The sequence below is a fragment of the Meles meles genome, chromosome 10 (assembly GCF_922984935.1).
Source record: "Meles meles chromosome 10, mMelMel3.1 paternal haplotype, whole genome shotgun sequence".
Classification (NCBI taxonomy): Eukaryota; Metazoa; Chordata; class Mammalia; order Carnivora; family Mustelidae; genus Meles; species Meles meles.
In genome coordinates, this window is record NC_060075.1 from 9,157,655 (window position 1) to 9,173,434 (window position 15,780).

General features: G+C 37.8%; 1 protein-coding gene across 1 annotated transcript in view; it reads right to left on the reverse strand.

The window, feature by feature from the left end:
• CNTNAP2 (contactin associated protein 2) overlaps positions 1-15,780 on the reverse strand; it is a 1,946,064-nt gene that overhangs the window by 1,813,170 nt on the left and 117,114 nt on the right. The window lies entirely within an intron of this gene.

A 15,780-nucleotide genomic window follows, 5' to 3' on the forward strand; every position in this document is an offset into this window, starting at 1 on the left:
TGCTTCAGCTAAGTTTCACTCAAAGTACAGAGGTAGATGTTAAACTATCTTCCTGTGAATTTTTTGACTAATCAATCAAATTAGATAATTCATGTAGTCTATGCATGTGCTCTGGATAATATGGTGAAATATTAATTTGTCTTTTTTTCCATCTTGAAAGAACATGAGCTATTTTTGCCCCTTTTTCTATTCTAAGAAAAGAACTAAATGAACTGTCCTCTCCTCTCTGTTCTTCCCCGTACAAGGTCTTCTGCCCAGGAGCTATTCTGGAGATGAATATGGAGATTTAGATCCAGACAGAGGTAAGCAAGAGAACTTTGAAAGGAGAGAGTAAGAGGAGAAGAACTTATTCCACCAGAGGAAAAAGGAGCCATGTCTCCCCAAGCCAGTCAGGACCTGGGGTTTTTTTCTTATTTGTTTTTAAATCCTGTTCATAGTGGGGGAAAAAATGGAAACATATAAATTATCAATAACCAGGAGTGAAAATTAGGCATCACTAGAGATCCTTGAGATGTTATTAGGGTTCATTTATTCCATAGATCTTTGTAACTTCATAAAAGATAAGATTTATCTATATTTTTCTAAAAAGAAGTACAGGAATTCTTTATATATCCTGTACACGAGTACTGTGTGGTTTCCTCTTCTCGTTCTAAGTGCCTTTTGAGGAATAAAATTCTTACTTTTAAGTAAGTACAATTCATCAAACTTGAATTTCATAGATTGTGCTTTTTGTATCTTGTTAAAAAAAAAAATCTCTGCATGCTAATAGTGTCCTAGACCAAATACCAATATGTGGGTGCAGGTTTTCCTGCCACATCACCACCAAGAATTCTCAGGACACCAGCTGGGTGTCCAACTCAACTTAATTTAGACACTACGTACCTGAAGATGGCATAAGATTCCATAAGTTAAGGGCTCAGTCCACAGACTGAGTCTCCTCCCTCCATGTCAACCCCCACACACATACTTCAGAAGTCAGTCACAAGACCAGTTGTGCCTTACTGGCTATAAATCAGAAGTTCTCAATAACCCCCCATCCTTGGTCTTGTTTAATTTGCCAAAATAGCTCATAGAACTCACAAAAAAACATTTACTAAATTACTGCTTTCCTATCAAAGGAGATAACTCCGGAACAGCTAGAAGAGATGCATAGGGCAAGGTATGTAGGAAAGGGGCACAGAGCTTCCATGCTCTGCCCAGGCACACCACTCTTTCAGGTGTCCAAGTGTTGAACAACTCAGAAACTCTCCAAACCCAGTCCTTTTGGATATTTACTGAAGCTTCATTACACAGGTATGACTGTTTAAATCATTGGCCATTAACAGCTGATTCAACCTTCAGTCCCCCTCTCTTTTCCTGAGGTCAGGGGGATGGGACTGGAAGATCCAACCTCCAATCCCATGGTTCATTCTCCTAGCAACCAACCCCCATGGTTAGGTGCTTTCCAAAAGTCAACTCACTGATATATATATATAAACAGCTTTTATTTCTTTCATCATTTAGGAGATTCTAAGAATTTTAGGAGCTCTGTGGTGGAAACACAGAGACCAAAGTCATATTTCTAAATAAAAATCACAATATCACACATGCCCAAAGTCATGAAGGTATTATTCTATGTCTTCATGTAGAAATGTTGCTGATTTGTTTTTTTTTCCATTTTATTTATTTTTTCAGCATAACAGTATTCATTGTTTTTGCACAACACCCAGTGCTATCGTGAGTGCTGTGAAGTGTGTAAACCTGGCAATTCACAGACCTGATTTGTTTTTTTTTTACATTTAGTTTGGTGTCCTTTACAAATTAATTTTTTGTATGTTGTGAAGTAGTGGTCGAGGTTCATTTCTTTCCATATTGAAAAGAACCACCTTTCTCACTGAACTGCAGTGGAAGAGAGAGAGAGAGATTGATTTGAAAATTTTAGAAGTATTTTCTGGACTATTATTCTGTCACACTGTTCTATTTGTCTATTGTTACACTAATACAAAAGGATCTTAATTATTATAGTCTTACAGTAATGCTCAAAAACTGATAGTGTAATATGAACAACTTCGTTCCTCAAAAGAATCAGTCAACCAAGCAAGCCTGTTCACGGTAAAGATCCATTGGACTGACTAGGTAGTTAACTGGCTGTAGGACGACCACAAAAACCAGACCTGAGGAGTTCTGGGGTCATGAGGAGTGTTGCCTGAGGAGTTAGGGCTTCAATATATGAAGGAGGACCAGATTCAGCAACACTGGTAGCAGTAAAAGCAAAGTAGACTCTGAAGTTTTACCTTACTCTGTGAAAGGTCAGCCCTCTCCTGCTTTCTGGGTGCCAGGGTACCACGTAAGCTTCCGGGATATTTATTCAACGCGAGGCAGAGCTGAAAGTGCTCTCAGACTTGATTAAGTCTCAATCTCTTGCTGTTATATTTAGCTGGAGCTCTAAATGAGATATAATATTATTATGGTTAAGAACAAAGAAATAATATGGTGTCTTTCACTGGAATACTATGAGGTGAATTTATAGCCCCAATACCTTTAGAAATTCTAACCTCTCTTGCTTCAAACATCTCCATGAGGGCAGGGACTTTGGTTTTCTCATGTTCCTCTTCCTACATCTTGGCACATGTGTTCATTAATCACATGAATGAAATCCATTATATGTAGGACATGATGACTCCTTGCATTACCTCTCTTCTTTTATTGCGATATCCATGGAACATCTGTGGTAGAGGATTTACACATCTCTCATATTTCCTATTTTTACTATAGTATCTGGGATTGAAAGCTCTCAGTCAGTTAGGACCATTAGGAGTTCCAATCCACAAAGAGAAGACCACATAAATATGGAAATACATGGCCCAGATGTAACGGGCCGCCAATTCGTTATTTCTCGCTCTACTTTTTGCTTAACATGGACCAAGTGTTAGTGCTTTACAGCATCACGGGCTATACAAACACATCTCACAAACCACTATGGCCAGAGGAAATTTTAATGGTTGTCTGATGAGAAATGGAGGGAGTGTTACATTAAACAGTGCTAAGAATTTCCCTCTGAGAAAATCTTTATCTTCCTTCCTTTCCTGGTCCTCCTTCTTACCAACCTCCACTCCCCAATCTCCCTTTCTTTATGCAAAGCTATTTGTACTGGCCCAGGTTCTTCCAATTTTGTTTTAAATATCTGGACTCCTATCACCTCAGACTGTATGCAAGTATATGAAAAGTTATTCTTGGAAGAAAACTTTGAACCCAACTGGGAAAAACAAGCCAGCAACATGGAACCTTCCTCAGAGGAGTGTGTATGTGTGTCCTGATGTGCTGAAGTCGGGATATGGTGGAGCTGTGAGTAAACAAACATTTTCCTCCCTGTCACAACATCTTTCATGTCACATATGTGGTTTAAACCGAGACCATATATTTTTTCACACTAATCTTGTCAGCGGCTCTGTAAAGCAGTCTTTTCTATTGTCTTGTTTTCTCTGCTTAGCAGTTTGTACTTTTTACTGCCTCCCATTTTGCTGCAGGAAGCAATTTAAAATCCTTTTTTCTCTTTAACATTACAGCTCACTTATGAATAGGGCTTATAACAAAAACAATTTTTGAAGAGATAGAGAACATCAGTCTCTCCGCAAGTTAAAATTTCATTCCAAAAATGAAAAATCAAGTTATAGTCCCAAACTACGTCTTATCTACTCGACTTGTCAAAGTTTTTAGTTGAAGGCAACAGAAACACTCTGAAGGATTTGAACAGAAAAGGAATTTCCTGAGACTAATTGGGTTAGCTTCTAAAACCTGCTAGGTGCTTTAAAACACAAACTCAGAAGAAACCACGAATTCCAGACAGCAAGGATCAGAGTCAAAAATAACTCCAGATAACAGTCCAGTGAAGACACTGTTAGCACAATTTATCAGCACGAGACACTTAGAGACACTTAGCTTGTACCATCTTGGGCTCTGAAATGTCACAGCACTCTGTGAAACTGTCAGCACTGGAAGGGGTCTATGCTGGTTAGTCTTGTCTTCTTGCCTCCATGGTTTTCAGACTGATGCTTGAGATTGGCTAAACTGAGGTCATGCACTTATGCCCTCACTTTCCTCATCAATAAATTAATATAATTTGCATATGACCCATAGAATTTTTTTTTTTTGGGGGGGGGCAGACAGAGATCACAAGCAGGCAGAGAGAGAGAGAGAGAAGGAAGCAGGCTCCCTGCTTGAGCAGAGAGCCCGATGCGGGGCTCGATCCCAGGACCCTGAGATCATGACCTGAGCCAAAGGCAGAGGCCTCAACCCACTGAGCCACCCAGGCGCCCCAACCCATAGAACTTTTTAAAAAAGATCTTATTTATTTATTTGACATGGAGAGATCACAACAAGGCAGAGAGGCAGGCAGAGAGAGAGGGGAAAGCATGCTCCCCACTGAACAGATAGCCTGATATGGGGCTTGATCCCAGGACCCTGAGATCATGACCTGAAGGCAGAGGATTAACCCACTGAGCTACCCAGGGGCCCCAACCCATAGAGCTTTTATAATTACTTGCCAGGGAAGCTGGAACAAGGTAGATCTGCCCTTTTAGGCTAGTATGGTCTTCTACTTTCAAGACCCATCAGCAAGAGATCTCCAAACATAAGAAAGAGGCTCTATTCTTGTAAAGAAGAAAAACAAAACAATATTGATAACAACAAATGTCCCACCACAATAACAGAATAATGTAGAAATTTCCAAATTGAATTTGATTAAATTACATCAAATTCGGTATTCTAGATCTGAAAATATACCCAAATCGTGGTGTATTTAAAAGTTTAGAAACATGCCTCAACAATACATTACCACATATAATGGTATTATATATGGCAGTTTTATAATATGATAATAAAATGAACTATTTATGTATAATATGATACTAGTAAAATGTAATGTTTATGTACAAAATGATTACATATATATATTTTTAAAAAAAGAACCAGGCTATGTACTGTTAGCATTCCCAGATTCACACCACGTTCACATTCAGTAAAGCCAAAACAATTTCATAAACTGGTGTTTTCCTCCTTGTAGCCCTTGTTCTGTGTGCTAAGATAAACACTCACAATCTTTTATTTGTCCTCACTATGAATATGGCTATTCACTTAGCCTTCCGTTGAAAGTAATGAATAGTTACTACATTCCAATAAATTGGAATAAAGGCTCATTTACTATATTTGTGATATAATGACAAGAATAGTATTTCTAGAAGGTAAGTCATTTGGCAGTCACAATGGGAACATAGTTTGTAATCACCTGTCTACTTTGAGTCAACATCGCCACTCTCTTTTTGTGGCTTCCACAACCCTCTGCCTCTCTCACAGTCAACGTATCAGAAACGGACTCCTTCAAACTTTCAACTGCTCTTGACTCCTTTTTGTGGCTTCCTTGCTTCACTGGCACCTCAGCACTGGATCCTTTCAGGTTTCCCTCCCAGCATCAGGGGGTCCTAAGGGCCTTTTCTATCTCCTTGGTTCTCTGATACCAGTGTCGACATTCGGGTCCCTCCACCATTATCTGGGCCAAACAACAAACTAACAGACTTTGTGGATAAGCCATAAAAACATATTCAGTTCCTAAATTTTACTGGATAGACCCTATTGCTGCTAAGCAATTATTTTATTTTTTTATTATTGACTCACGGCCAATTGTTTTATATAAAGAATTATTTATGAAAATTGCTCAGATGCAAAGTTTTATTTTTTTTTAAAGTTTCCTTTTCATTGGAGTCTTCCAAAGCAAAACCACTTTCTCACTCTCTGATTCTCACTTCTGACTCTTCAGAGGACAATGAATTCAGTAGGGAGGTCCCAATGTCCTTTTAAAAAGGGGACAATCTTTGAGTCAAAGAATCTGGGGAAGAATCCTCCTTCTTGCATGTTTGCTCCGTAACCATAGGCAAATATGTTCACTTCCATGCCTTATCTTTTTTTTTTTTTAATATTTTATTTATTTTTTTCACAGAGAGAGAGTTAACAAATAGGCAGAGAAGCAGGCAGAGAGAGGGGGAAGCAGGCTCCCCGCCAAGCAGAGAGCCCGACGCGGGGCTCCATCCCAGGATCCTGAGATATTGACCCAAGCTGAAGGCAGAGGCTTAACACACTGAGCCACTCAGGTGCCCCATCCATGCCTTATCTTATCAATAAATTAAAATAATTGCAACTAACCCACACAGCATTGTAATCACTTTTCACCGGGAATTTCACTGGCTTTAATTCATTTCCCTACTTTTTAAATGTAAGTGAATATGAAACTTTCCTGTTTTCCTTTTATATTTTCTCTTACAGATCTGCCTTTAACTCTTTCCAGTTTGCCTCTCAAATATTATTTCATAGATGACTCCTAACCACAGACTTGATCCCTCAATCATTCTTGATCTTCCATTCTACATGCAAGTGAGAAAAATGGAACCATCTCCTGCTTCGTTTGTACCCCCAGGAGAAGTGCATTTTTATCTAAATATTTGATTAGGCAGAACTTTACAGATCATAATTTTAATAGCTTCTAGAAAAAACTAAGTTCTGGGGCGCCTGGGTGGCTCAGTGGGTTAAAGCCTCTGCCTTCGGCTCAGGTCATGATCCCAGGGTCCTGGGATCGAGCCCCACATCGGGCTCTCTGCTCTGCGGGGAGCCTGCTTCCTCCTCTCTCTCTGCCTGCCTCTGTGCCTAGTTGTGATTTCTCTCTGTCAAATAAATAAAATATTTTTAAAAAATTAAAAAAAGAAAAAACTAAGTTCTGATCTGCCTATAAGGTTTTAAAAAGCTGAGTTGCTCTGATACAAAAACCTGAGGTTATATTTTCTATCACTTTCCTTTTTTCTCGGGAGGGGTTAGGGTTGGAGAAGAGAAGAAATGAACAGGAAATGAGGGTTATAGTGAGGAGACAAGGGAGCATTTACAAGTCAGAAGAGAGAATAATTTTAAATTAATTTTTAATTTTAAGTTGTTTACATAGTAATATACATTTATCTCTCTCCCCAAACCTACAGTTCTTGTTTAAGGGGGATTTTGTGGAAGTTAAGGGGGGAAAAAAAAAAAAAAGAACTGCTTTCCGCTTCTTGCTCAACATTGGAGGAGCACATAGAGCCTATGGACCAAAGTGTTGGAGCTAACCTGATTTACCAAAATGAGAAGTCTGTAGCAGAGATGAATGTCAGAGTAGAAATTCCCTGGAAGTTTGCAGAAAATCCAGGGAATTCAGTAATCTTTCTAACAAAGAGTGAGATAGGAATTTGAGCAATTACTAGTAAGATGTTAAAAATCAGAGAGTTAAGGTGATTGCTACATATACTCCCAACTTTCTCCCACATTTCATAAGTGCATCCCTTACTTTTACCTTAAACATGTATTTCTAAAAGTGAAATCACATTTCTTAAACAATGTCCAAAATCAGATGTCTATTATTTTTATCACAGATACCAACATGAGGACATTATCTTTAACCTTAACATTCCCCCGTTTTCATGCTGTTACTAAGCTTCTATTTATTACGAAGTTTGTTCAATAGTAGTTACCATCAGGAAATGTACTCCCTGCTGTTTGCTGAAATGAATCATAAAAAATAATCACTAAGTCATGGGGCGCCTGGGTGGCTCAGTGGATTAAGCCGCTGCCTTCGGCTCAGGTCATGATCTCAGGGTCCTGAGATTAAGCCTGGCGTCTGGCTCTCTGCTCCGCAGGGAGCCTGCTTCCTCCTCTCTCTCTGCCTGCCTCTCTGCCTACTTGTGATGTCTCTCTCTCTGTCAAATAAATAAAATAAAATCTTTTAAAAAAATTGCTAAATCATCTTTCCTTGCTTGTTTCTTCACTTTAAAAAAATTATCAATAAGAATCTTGATATTGCATACACTGGAAACTGATTACATATGCTGGAAAAGATGGAATCATCTTCCCTTTCTGTATCTTGAGACACATACAGACCTAGCACTTTGCTCACCATGATTTCATGGGATGGGTCTAGGGGAAGAAAATGACCCAGGGCACTGCTAACAGAAGGCTTAATTTGGAAATAAAGGTAAGCAAAGACTTTAAAGCAGTGTTGTAACTTGAAATGGAGGGGGCAAGCATTTTATAGATCAGCAAGAGGGGTCAGCTGAGGTTCAGAGAGTTTCCAGAACGGCTGGTCAAAATGGTGCCTGGAAAAGGCAGAAATCATTCTTGCGGTTAGTAGCTGTTTCATGGGCAGTCTGGGATTGTCAGGATAGGTGGGGACAAGAGCTAATGGCTAAGGTCCTGCAAGAGGGGTGACACAGAACACCGGAGGGAAAGGATGGCGAAGCGCTGTGGAAAGTTCCCGCCTTCCTGGGTCTCTCACACTTCCCAAACAGCACAATAAATACAGCAGCAGCGCACACGTAAGACTTTTTCTAACAACGGGTGTGGTAGACATTAAAATTCTTCTTGCGGTCTTTCAGAGGTATTTGCTCGTTGATCAGTCCACATCTATGTTTTTCTATCTATAGAACCACTGTTTCTAAATGTCATTCAAACATAGAATCCATGCAAAAACTTCTAAAAAAAAAAATCCCAGATAAATCATGGGACCTCATTCCCAAGTGAAACACAACATTGATTTTATTTGTAAGAGGACAGAGTTAGACTCTGCCAGGTTACCTTTGAGCAGAAGAGTTTTGAACTACGAACTGAACTCCTGTTTTCCAGACGCTGGTTCAGCTAGCTTCAAGTTCTGCAGAGTATGGGATGAAAGTTATCTGGATTTTGAGATTCTGCATTGAGGAGAAAAAGGAGCAGATATCCTAGAAGTGTCTGCCAGATATTGTGGGTAGAGTGATCTGGTAGCTTAGAGAAGGAAATTTTGAAAATGACCACAAATGAGGACATTCAGAAAGTGTAACTACATCATCTCTGTTGTATCTTCTCCCTTTCATCCCTTCGTCAGACCCTATTAGTATATTCTATATTATTTATCACAATTGCGCTTGTACATGAGGTGGCCTGGGGAGTTGAGAAATAGAATGACTTAAATGAGAATGGCACAGTCAAGGAGGCCAGTGCGAAATGAATAACAGACATAAAATTGGGGGGAAATAATAGTAAGATTCTTAATTACAAAATGATGTTGTTAGTGACTTACTGACTATTCATAATCTCAGCAACTAAGTCTTTTTAAAAAATGATGAAAATTTTTTTATAATTTTTCACTATACACTTGTGATAATTGCAGTATAGTTTATGCAATAAAACATTATCAGAGGTTATACATCTAAAGAAAGATCACTTCAGAAGAAAGTAGCAATGATCAACAAAATATCCGATCCCTGATGCCTTTAAACTCACAGGAGACTATGTTACTGTGGGACTAAGTTTAAAGAGAAGTAATTTAAAGAGGTTATTCCCCTCAAAGTATTCTGACCTGTAAAATGTAATAATAAGTAAAATTTATACCTGATATCAAGACTATGCAGGTATACAGTATTTTTTAAAGATTTTTTATTGATTTATTTGAGAGAGAATGTGTGAGAGTTGGGTGGGGGAGGGGCAGACAGAGAGGGAGAGAGAGAAGCTCAAGCAGACTCTGGCACAGTGCCAGACGCCCAGCTCAGTCTCCAGACCCTGAAGTCATGACCTGAGTCAAAATCAAGAGTCAGACACTTAACCACTTGAGCACCCCTATAATATTTTTTTCCTAAAGAAAATTATAGTAAATAAATTCTCAAAGGCATCAACACTGTAACCACTTTGGTTGTGTTTTTTCTTTCAATATTGAACATTTAGTAAGTATAAATGTTTGGAAAAATAAATGAAGTACAAAATATATGTTGTACCTTTTGAAAATTATGATTAGTTTGTAGTTAGATAATTCAGTAAAAAGTAAATTTGTTTTATACTTCCTTTGCGTGTTCAAAAATTTACAAAATTTAAATAATTACTATAGGCTTATCACTCAGGCGATAAGGGAACTACATTTATGAAGGAACTAATTTTTATGTATATACACATTTTTATTTGCTTATATAGTAATTTCTCAATTAATGTTTAATGAATGAATTAAAAAGGAGTTGGGTAATCAAAGCAACTTAATTGCATAAAAAACTGAAGTTGGCAAATTGTTGAAGTATTTTACCCGTTTCCTCTTGCCAATAATGTTATGGCTCTAGAGCATAACTAGCACTTCTATGACTAAGGCCCCTAGATCAGCAATTTTAGCATCATCTAAACATGTGTTAAAAACCTGTGCATTAACACAGCCTCCCTTTGATTCTTATGCAGGCTAAAGTTTGATAAACTTTAGTCTAGGCTAAAGTGTTGGGCCCCTGCTTCCATGCTTCTACTCTGTTATCCTGCCCCTTCCCACTCACAGAATGGATCACCATCCAATAGGACACCTGGACCAATCATATTCTCTCCCTCTAGGACTTAATCTAAGAGACCTAAAGACTGGAAATCCATAAGCAAGAAATCATTTTTGAAGCTGGGAAGTCAGGTATACTTAGTATAACTAGAACAGACATTTGGGGGTCTTGTGGACAACAGAGGGTTTTGGTTTATGGACAAAGGTAGGAAAATAGAGCAGATGAGAAAAGAGGGACAGAAATGATTAAGTAGTCATCCTTGTTCCCCTTTTTTCCTTGTTGTCAGTTCGGCCACATGTCATTTCTGGCAGTATTTTTTCTTCTTGGGTTTGGTATAATATCTCTGCACATATGTTATATCCCACATGTTATATGCATGAGTTAGGTCATTTTCCCTCTATTGCAACAAAATAATTCCAATACAAAAATGTGTGCATAATAGCAGTCGGTTAGGGGCTCCTGGGTGGCTCAGTTGGTTAAGCATCTGCCTTCAGCTCAGGTCATAATCTCACGTTCTGTGATCCAGCCCTGCATCAGGCTCCCTGCTCAGAGGAGAGTCTGCTTCTCCCCCTCTCTCTGCCCCCCCTGCATGCCCCCCCCCCCCGCACCCCAGCTTGTGCTTTCATTCTTGTGATCTCTCTCTCGGTATCTCAAATAGATTCTTAAAAAAAACAGTAGTTGGTTAGTTGTTTAAATAAGGAAAATAACAGTGATCAACTGTTGCATAACGCTAAATGAATTTGCAAGTAATTGGTCAGTGAGGTTATTTAAATGAAAATTTTCAAATGCAGGTAAAATGCTAAAAGTAAAGTGAAGATATACTTTAAAACACTGTAGACAAATGGAAAAAAAAACACTATAGACAAATGTTCCCCCATTAGCTATTAAACTATCCTATAGATGCCATTTCTAGAACACATCCTGGTTATTCTAGATTAAATTAATCCCTTGATGGTCTGGGTATTTCTGGATGTAGCAGAGGAAAAAAAAATCCTCAAACTTTTAACTTCATGTATTTCTTATTTGATTTTAGAGATTTTACTTAATTTTGTATCTTGGTTTTCCCACTGCAGGTTGAAAAAAATACTGCAGCATTGTGGTAATAGGATTTTGTATGGGAATGAAATTTTCTGAAGGTATCTCTTAACAGGTTTTATTATAATATTTTTATATTACATTTTACTTAATTGGTATTTTATTGATACTAAAACAAAGGTAGCAACTTTGGTGGTTGCTGTGTTTGAATTATTATTATTCTAAAATATTATTCTTTTGCATACTTAGCATTTATTATTTTTCTTTGATATCTTGACTAGAAATATTTTTTTCATAGAAAGCCCAAATACTAAATGCATTTTTCTTTCCCATACCAGTAAACTGCAAATAAAATTTTTAAAAAACCCTTTCTTTCTAATTTTTTAGAATTCCATCCAATGGACATTAGATAGATTTAAGGACTACAATCATGAAATAAAAGGCTCATATTGCATTACACCTTATCATGTGTTCAATCGATGCATTCAATCATAGCCAAAGTAACTGTAGAAGTCTCTCTTGAACTTTTAATCAAATAGGAATTTAGCTCATAGGCAATTTTCAGGACTTAGAATGAGAAAGTTCTGATCTGCTGAAGATGCTGGGATGAAAAGGCCAAACAGGCTTCTGATGGGGTTTGCCCTCAACACAGTTTATGCATGCATGAATTCTCTCCTTATTGACTATTTCAATACACCTCTGCTGCTGAATTTTCTCCAATAAAATAAGCTAATATTTCCTCTTTTCATCTCGCATTCATACAATTAGTAATGATCTTTTCTTTGGCAATAAGATTTATACATATTCAAAATGAAAGAAGAGAGAATATAAACCCCACTGAAGTGGGTTCTTCCCTCTTGTTTTCACTTTTCTTCCTCCATAAAAGCTTCACTCTTCCAAATCCAGGATCCTGTCATCACGATGGGCTACTCCAAGGCAACATCCAGAACCCTGATCTTACACTTTCCAGCCACATCCTGCTACCCCTTTTACAGCCAGAACTCCACAGGGAGTCACAAAGCCACACTGGCCCTGTTTTGCTCTGCACCACCTCTAAAGGAAAAGTCATCATTACCCAGGTTTGCATTCAGGAAGCCTGCTTTGAACCACTCATTACAAATGCACCAGATGCCTTTCTCTTTCTTCCTATTTTCAGATGCCTTTTTCTTAACTCTTTGCATGTTTTATTCATCTGTTTCTGCCAACATCTTAGGCTAATTCAGATCCTAGGTAAAGAAAACCACAGAAAGGTACATCTTAGCTCACTATTTGCCTGATATCAGATTAGCCTCTCTACTACTCATTGTCAGTGCTGATCCCTAGAATGCAATACTAATCCATACTTCTAAACTTCAGTAAGAAAAACTTTAATTTGCCCTGTTCATTACATTTCCTATATTTCGTGGCAATAGCCTAACATGCTACATGCCAAATTACTGAAACTGAAATTTCTGATTACCTCTTTCTCTCTTTGTAAATATTTGCTGGATCATTATTTTTAAGACGTTGACTCATCTGGCATTCACTTAATGTCCCTAATTATTTTTCAAAAATATTCCTACTATATTGAATTAAGCTCCAGACAAAGGATACAATGCATTGTTTCCCTGAATTTGACATGTACTACCGTGGTTTCACTCGTCTTGTCCTAACCTTGCCCATCTACTCCCCGATTCAGTAAAGCCTTACTCATATGAACCCATCTCACAGGGCCCCTCTCGGAAGTCATGGTGCCAAATCTCAATGACTTCCTCCATTTCTTTCCTTCCATCCTGCCTTGTAATTTTTTAAAATCATTTTTATCTTGTGTAAGACCTATATGAATGGGACAGTGGTGAAAGGAAAGCAATGTTTATTAAGAACTTTAATGTCAGGGGCGCCTGGGTGGCTCAGCGGGTTAAAGCCTCTGCCTTCAGCTCAGGTCATGATCCCAGGGTCCTGGGATCGAGCCCCACATCGGGCTCTCTGCTTGGCTGGGAGCCTGCTTCCTCCTCTCTCTCTCTCTGCCTGCCTCTCTGCCTACTTGTAATCTCTATCTGTCAAATAAATAAATCTTAAAAAAAAAAAAAAAAAGAACTTTAATGTCAAGGAGTACTGTAAGCATTTTTCATTAAAATATATTACCTTATTCCCTTATCATATAACATAAAATATATTATCTTTACAACAAAAGGAAGTAGGCTCCTTGGAGAAATGCCTAATTCTGTGGTTAGGCTGGGAAAACATAAGAGGAGCCTGGAACATCTTGAAATCCCAGAAAGTAAGAAAGTGAGCCCACTCCAGTCCCCCAACCTTGCCAAAAAGAAAAAAGGAAAAAAAAAAAAAAGATAGAAGCATGTCAAAAAGACATTGAGGAGGTGCCTGAGTGGCTCAGTGGGTTAAGTCTCTGTCTTCAGCTCAGGTCATGATCTCAGGGTCCTGGGATCAAGCCCTGCATTGGGTTCTCTGCTCAGTGGGGAGCCTTCTTCCCCCCACCCCCGCCTGCCTCTCTGCCTACTTGTGATCTCTCTGTGTCAAATAAATAAATAAAATCCTTAAAAAAAAATAAAAAGGCATTGAGGACATAGGGACCAATTTTTTTTTAGAAAAACCTGAATGGAATAATTGAATTAAAATGATTTGAGTAAGTAAATAAGTAATATTAGTATTAGATTACAACTCAAAGAATAAAATAAAGACCCATATAGTCCAAATCATTCTCTTTCTCTATGTGTAGACACACACACACACACACACACACACACACACACACACACATATAGCGCCATAGTCTATACTGATTGAATCAATTAATTATGGATGAAAAGGACAACTCTTCTTTAATAAAGAATTACAAATAATAAGCATAGGAAAATGAAAAAAATTGAAAATTGCCAATAAAATAGTAATAACTGCTGTAGGAAGAGCCACTGCCTTCGGCTCGGGTCATGATCTCAGGGTCCTGGGATGGAGTCCCGCGTCGGGCTCTCTGCTCAGCAGGGAGCCTGCTTCCCTCTCTCTCTCTGCCTGCCTCTCTGCCTACTTGTGATCTCTCTCTGTCAAATAAATAAATAAAATCTTTAAAAAAATTATAAAATTAAGAAGCAGAACTTTAAGGAGAAACAGAGTATTTAAACAGTCTCAAAGTTTCTCCCTCAAGTATTTAATTACTGTAATGATGTTAACATACATCCACAAGTTCTTTGACTCTCTTTGCTCATGGAGGTCTGATAATGAGCAAACATCCTGCAGATCCAAATTGAAGGACATTATACAAAAGTACTCTTTAAAAACCATGAAAAACAATGACAACCCTCACAAATTGAAAAAGATAAAGAAGATGTGATAATTAATGAAATGTTGATCCTAGAAAAGCAACAACAAAAGGGTATTAGTAAAAAAAAAAAAAAAGTAGTGAAATTCAAATAAAGTAGTGAAATTCAAATTACCTGTAGTAATTTCTTACTTTGGATAAATATGCCATGATTATGTCCAATGTTAACATTAGGGGGAGCCGGATGAAGAGCATATGCCAACTGCCCGCATTCTTTGCAACTCTTCTGTGAATCCAAAAGCACTTAAAGGTAAGAATCTTCGACCCTATCTTATAACGAGGAATCCAATTCTGAAAACCTACTTCCATGACTAGAGCCATTCAGGAGCACGTCAGACTAACCGGCTTATTTCTAAAGTGACCCACCCTTCTTGGAAAACTGTTTCTTTGTTTTGTTTTGTTTTTCTTGTTACATTTGATTTCTATCTTGTGACAAAGCACAGCCAGGAAAAGGTAAGGAAATACTATTAATTGTTAAAAATTATTGGAATGACTTTAAGTTTGCAGACTGTACACAAACAATTCAATCTCTTCCCAAAACGTTGAAAGGGGAAAGGGTAGTTTTAGTTCAGTGAGTTACTCATTATGGCTGCCTATTTGGATAATGCTTGACACATAACTGTTTAGCTTCTCATACTTCTTTACAGTTTAGACACAAAATTTAAAATACGTTACCTAGGTTCTATTGATAATATGGTTCTTTTAGATACGATCAGATTCTGTTGTCTCCATCAGGAATGTAGTACTACTTCCAATAACAGATTTTTTTTTTCCTGCAGAAGCATGTCAGCTGTTTCATAAGACTAACAAAACCATAGGACGCTTTTTCTCAACACAATATAGCAAATATTTATGCATTCGTAACACCTGGTTTTCATCCTGACTACCTCCCCTGTGGTAAGAGCGATATGTATTTTAGAGTTTGAATGCTTGATTTAACAACTAAATTTCTTGATTTTTTAAAAACTTTTATTTTGGAAAGATAAAATGTGTATGCAATCTTTTAATGCCCCTAGAAGAAATGACATATACATGAAGACAGTAAAATATCCTATTTACACACATTAGTATCTACAGAAGGCAGAATATTATATTTCAGATTCATTAGAGTTT